Raw genomic sequence first — 6,000 nt, forward strand, 5'->3', positions numbered from 1 at the left:
TCACCTCAAGTGGAGGGCAATTATAATTTACATTATTTTTAATAGTTCACTAGTATGTGACATTTTAACACTGTCCTAATGTTATCTAATAGTTTTCAGTGTAATTTAAAAAAATCATTATTCTCTATGGATCTTAAAAATATAATGCAAAATAATTTATTTTCTGTGAGGGGTACAATAATGATAAAAACTAATCACTATAATCCATGAACATAATGGCTTGGCCTGTATCAAGTATGATGTGCCTGAAAGCTTGTGCTGATAAACCTGTCAAAAAAACTTGAGGATCTTCTAATAATCAACCTGTTGCTAGGTATCTTAATGTTGCAGTTAAGCTTTCCTCTGCAGGTATCTATTTCCCCATCACTGTATCTTTCCTTGTGATTTTGGGAGACACACAAGTGCCAAAAAGACTGAAGGCATCATGCCATTCGCAAATAATTTTTTCAAATAATCTAGGTTATTTTCCTGTAGTTCCTTTAATATCGACATATGCAAAAACTTATTTTTCAGCCATACATACTGTACATCACTTTTTTTTCTTGCTAATATCCAACAATGGCCATATTTTCTCTGCTTTGTCCAAAATTACGGTGTGTACAGTACTACCAAACATTTTTTTTCAAGTGCATTTTCCTTTTTTAGGTTGAAGTCTTGACCACTAACTTTGTTGGGACCACATGAATAGTGTAACAATAGCAAACAGGCCAACACATTATTAACTCTGACGTTCCCCACAGCCAGGATATGTGGAAACAATGTCTTAGAATAATTGAAGTTGACATTGTCAACATAGGTAACAGGAATATAAGGCAGCTCTGTGAGGATCCATACCTGTTGAGATACTACCACTAGAGTGTTATTGGATCCTCTGACTGGCCAGAAAGTACTACAGTACATTGGATCCCTCTCTCTAGCTACGGCACGTTTTTTCTTCGCCTACACATACACCGAATAGTCTGACCTATTCTTTACACATTCTGTCCTCATACACTTGACAACACTGAGATTACCAAACAATCTATCTTCGCTCAATGGGTTAACTACTGTTTATATAATTGTTTAGTGGCTACTTTCCCCTTGTTAAGGGTAGAAGAGACTTTATCTATGGTAAGCAGCTCTTCTAGAAGGAAACTCCAAAATCACACCATTGTTCTCTAGTCTTGGGTAGTCCCATAGCCTCTGTCCCATGGTCTTCCACTTCCCTGGGTTAGAGTTCTCTTGCTTGAGGGTACACTCGGGCACACAATTATATCTTGTTTCTCTTCCTCTTGTCTTTTAAAGTTTTTTATATTTTATATATGAAAGGTTTAATCTTATGTTGTTACTGTTCTTAAAATATTTTATTTTGATTGTTCATTGCTTCTCTTTATTTCCTCGTTTCCTTTCCTCACTGGGCTATTTTACCATGTTGGAGCCCTTGGGCTTATCTCATCCTGCTTTTCAAACTAAGGTTATAGCTTAGCTTGTAATAATAATAATAATAACTACCTAAGTATCTTAAAGGGCCTTTAAGATATTTCATTGCCTTTGCATATGACCACTGCACCTAACCCAAGGTGGCCATTATCTCGCACTCATTCTAGCAGCCCTTGCATTAAAAGCACAGAAGTCTTGTTTTGTCATTGTCCACATCATCTTTCACTAGTAATAACTTCAACTAATTGACAACAAGGGTTCTTTTTCAAGTATGGACACCATACCTTATTGAGAGGCTTTCCTCATAATGAGGTATTTACAGGTATCGATTTCATCTGCCAAAGTGGTACAATTTCTGATCCGTGACTTCATCTGCTTAAGAAAGTTTGTCTCTTATTTTCAGCTGATCTAGAATTATTACCAACTTACCAGCCCATGGATTTCTAAGATGCTAGTACTTGTTCACTTCTGAACAAATGACTCGACATTAACTACTTGCCAATAAAAGGCAACCCATCTGCAGCATAAGGCCTTCACTCTTCACTTGAAGAAAACAACAGGTTACAATTACAGAGTAGCACAAGTCATCTCAGGGTTACACATGTCTTCATGACAAAGCCCTATAAAGATGAGCCTTACATAGGCTTGCTACTGTCATAAAGGCACGGTCACGGAAGACCCTACATCCTTATAGGATATACCGTAGTGTCTGTAATGTAAGGCTAAAGTAAAAAGATCGGTTTACATTGCTATACTATCCATCCTCGCCTCACCAAGAGGATGGGAGAATAAGCACTTCTACCTTAACATTCAATAGAATAGTTATCACTGGATATGGTGGCTTACCTACATCAAAGTCCTCCAGCGCCATAATGGTTCAACCTGCTGCACCATTACCTTACATAGGATGTTTCTTGTCCTGTAAGGGTGCTAGCTACACTACACCACCTGCTGAGCAGTTCCCAGAGGTCCAAAGGTAAAGGTATTGAATGACTTGTGGGTGCAATCCTGTATATAGTGGGCTGTAAAATTTGGCTGATGTCTCCAGACTACTGCCTTCAGAACTTGACCCACTGATAGGTTATAACAAAAGGTTAACGTCACACCTAATTCTCTGACTTTTGATTTCCCGAGAACAGAAAGAGATGGTGTTCTTGTTGATTTTCTTTTTTGAGCTCAGCTGCAATGATAAAAAGGTTCTGCAGCCATGGTCTGAATGGCTGAGTCCTTTTGAGGTAGCATCTTGTGCTCTCATAGGCTATAGAAAAAACTCCCATATGATCCATATAGGAGAAAATTGAGAACAACTCTAATCTTAGATTGTTTACAGCTGGGTTATGTGTTTGTTACAAATTCCAGAATGAAAGAAAATGATACTTTCCACCAATCCTAGGAATGGCTGACAAGATACAACCTGTGTAGCCTACCTGACTTACTTGTTTCGTAGAAGCCTGGGAAAGGAGGATCACGATCTTGAGGGATAGGTCCCTATCATAAGCTTGCTTCAGTAGTTAAGAAGGGGACTTTTTAAGCAGTACTGAATGGGGAGAGAAGGGCTTCCTCCGCTAGTGTGAGACAAAGCCGTTCCTGAGCTACCTTTAAAAGCTTCTCTCTGGAAGAAATACCTTCCAGCTCTAAGGATGGCCACAATGTCTTAAGTGTGTTGTCAATGGCAGCATCATCTGAAACAGTAATATTATCGTGTCGACCCCAAGGAGAAGAGATATCTGCTCCTTTAAGGGGAAGCAGATACAGCTATCTCACTCTAGAATTGCCCAAGGGCTAAATAATCGTAGACTTCCCTTGCATTCCCCCTGGTGGAAGGCGACAAAAGGCTCAGGGTTAAACAAGGAGTTATCTCGCTTGGTTTTCTTTTTCTCTTTTTGCCGAACTTCTGCCACTGGGAGGCTAACCACTCCCTACATTGGCCAAAATGAGAAGAATACATATTGTACAATCATGGCACCTCCAAGCAGGACACAAAGAATGGGGATCCATAGTTGGCTTGCTTTTCCATGCAAGTCACACACCCCAACCATACAATCTGAAAAGAAAAGAAATTAAGCCAAGTTTGGACACCTAGTGTACAGTATGTCTGTACTACTAGGTGGCTGAAATCAAAATGTTTTCTCAGTGAGCTGGCAGTGGGGCAGGGTTTTCTTTACTTCCAGTAATTACAGAAACCACGTTATAATCTTTAACAGCAGAGATTTCAGTTGTGCTGAAATCACACTACTACTGAAGGCCGAAAGTTTGCATACGTGTACGAACCAATCCCTTGGATGCATTAAAGATCAAAAATGTGTCACTGGATTAATCTGTATTTCCAAATTTACGGTAATGTTAACTTCTGTAATGCTAAACAGGAGATTGGGGTGGATCCATGTGCCAGTTATGGTAGTGTATTGGCAGAAAACTTACGAAACGGTGAACTTCTGTTTATTATGATTAGTCATGCTTGAAGTCAGGTTTGTGGGAAGGGTTCTAGGGCAGCCAAAGGACAAAGTTGGGTAAGGATTCCGTGCACTAAGTTGGGTTAGAATGCATCCCTGTATTTCTATGAATTCTGGCTACTTAGTAAGGTATATTCATTCCAGATGGTTATGGTATTATTTATGCATATCACCAAATGATTTCATTCATTCTGCTTCCCACTGAGGTACCCCCTCATAATAGTTATATATAAAGATATGGGGAAATAATAAAAAAGGGTGGTTTACACCAAAATCATGGTCAGATATGTATAAAACACAAAACAGAGTTGGAAGAATGTTTAATGTATTTGGTAAGAAATTGTAGTATTAAACCTATAGCATCCTAGGATTAAATAAGCATCTACTTAACTTAAGGACTAAATTCATTTAAATTGATATTGTTTTATGAGTGTTATGATTTTGCAGATTTGACAATTAATATGGACCACAACAAAATACCTTCACTTGTCTTTCCTTAAGCTGTATATGACAATTAATTGCGAGTTCTCCACAGAGCTGTTGATGGAGTGGAAAGCGAAAAGACCACCCCTTTTCAACATATATGGTAATGAACTATTCCAACCTTGGTTCATATAATCTGTTCAAACCTATTATAAATCTTAACTTAATGATAAAGGGACCTGTGAGCTGATAAATTTGCCCTACACTGGGGTTAGACATGTAATTTACAAAGACTTTTTCCACAATATCCAAATAAGCCCACCAATGATAAATCAAAATACAGATTGCAACCAAAGAGCTTAGACGCACAACCTTCAGTACAAATACCTCAACCTTGACTAATCATCCAGACATTTCCCAATGAATCTCAACTTAAAATAGAATGAACAGTGGTACTTAAATTGCTTATTAAAACACGTTCCCTACAGGGTGCAAGCGTGCAAGAATCTGTGCCTGGCCGTAACAGCCAGGCAATCTGCAACAACAACAATGACACAGTGATCCACCTCTACTAAATTTTTCCTTAATGAGATGTGTTGTGAGCCTAAGGTATATGTGAGGTTTCATCTCATCTGCTCACACAGCAATTTGTATATTTACTGCATCTGCAGTACATTATGACAATTCCAACAACTTTTCTAAGCAATGTTTTTTCATGCAAATTAATATTAAGGGATAGTGAAAAAAATAAGTCCTTTACCCAACCTGCTACGTTCTTGCTGCGAGCATGAGGGGAGGCATATATAAATCTCTCTGGCATGTATTCCTGAATAGATCAATGACAGGCGTTTCTGTATGTTCATATTAACGTATCTATTTCAGCCAATGAGCACTCTCCATCACCTGAAGTATCCTAAATACCTCACTGAAAGTAAAAAGTATCACTGAAACAATGACCGTGTGGTTACCGTCCACAGAACGATCATGTACCGCTTGCCAGAACAGAGGAGAATAGAGAGCACGTTTATACGTTTATTTTCGAGAGAAGATAGCCATGGCAGAGCAAAGATCAATTGAGAGATGCAATATAAATTATAAGTATTTATATTTTAATAGCGACTCAGGAAAATAGCCTACGCAGCACATAAATGTACCGCTTCCCAGAACAGTGGAGCAATGAAATGATGCTTATCTAAGAGCGAAGCGAGCCATGGCAGAGCAAAGATCAATTGAGAGATGCAATATAAATTATAAGTATTTATATTTTAATAGCGACTCAGGAAAATAGCCTACGCAGCACATAAATGTACCGCTTCCCAGAACAGTGGAGCAATGAAATGATGCTTATCTAAGAGCGAAGCGAGCCATAGCAGAGCAAAAACTCACCAAATACTCACAGAAAATTCGGTGCTAATGATGTGAATGTAGTGGGAAGGTTAAAGGAACTATTTTTGTAGGCTTTGTATATCAGTGGCCAGTTCCTTCAGCATGTATAGAAAATGGACACCAACTAACCTAAATTCTGCCCCATAACCTAACCTACAATAACTTCCCTAATGAGTGGGGGGAGGGGGGCTAATAGCTCCCGACGATCTCCCCTACAGTGGCATATTCTTAGTCGACCATCATTATACATACAGATGGCCGCCATCATACATATGCCCCTTATTTTTTTTTTCATTCTCTTAATAGTGAGGAACACAAA

At 38.6% G+C, this 6,000-nt stretch overlaps 1 protein-coding gene across 1 annotated transcript in view; it reads right to left on the bottom strand.

The window, feature by feature from the left end:
- The window catches only part of JMJD6 (Bifunctional arginine demethylase and lysyl-hydroxylase PSR), a 34,490-nt gene that overhangs the window by 27,458 nt on the left and 1,032 nt on the right, over positions 1 to 6,000 (bottom strand). The gene's annotated exons all lie outside the window — the stretch shown is intronic.

The sequence above is a fragment of the Palaemon carinicauda genome, chromosome 8 (assembly GCF_036898095.1).
Source record: "Palaemon carinicauda isolate YSFRI2023 chromosome 8, ASM3689809v2, whole genome shotgun sequence".
Classification (NCBI taxonomy): Eukaryota; Metazoa; Arthropoda; class Malacostraca; order Decapoda; family Palaemonidae; genus Palaemon; species Palaemon carinicauda.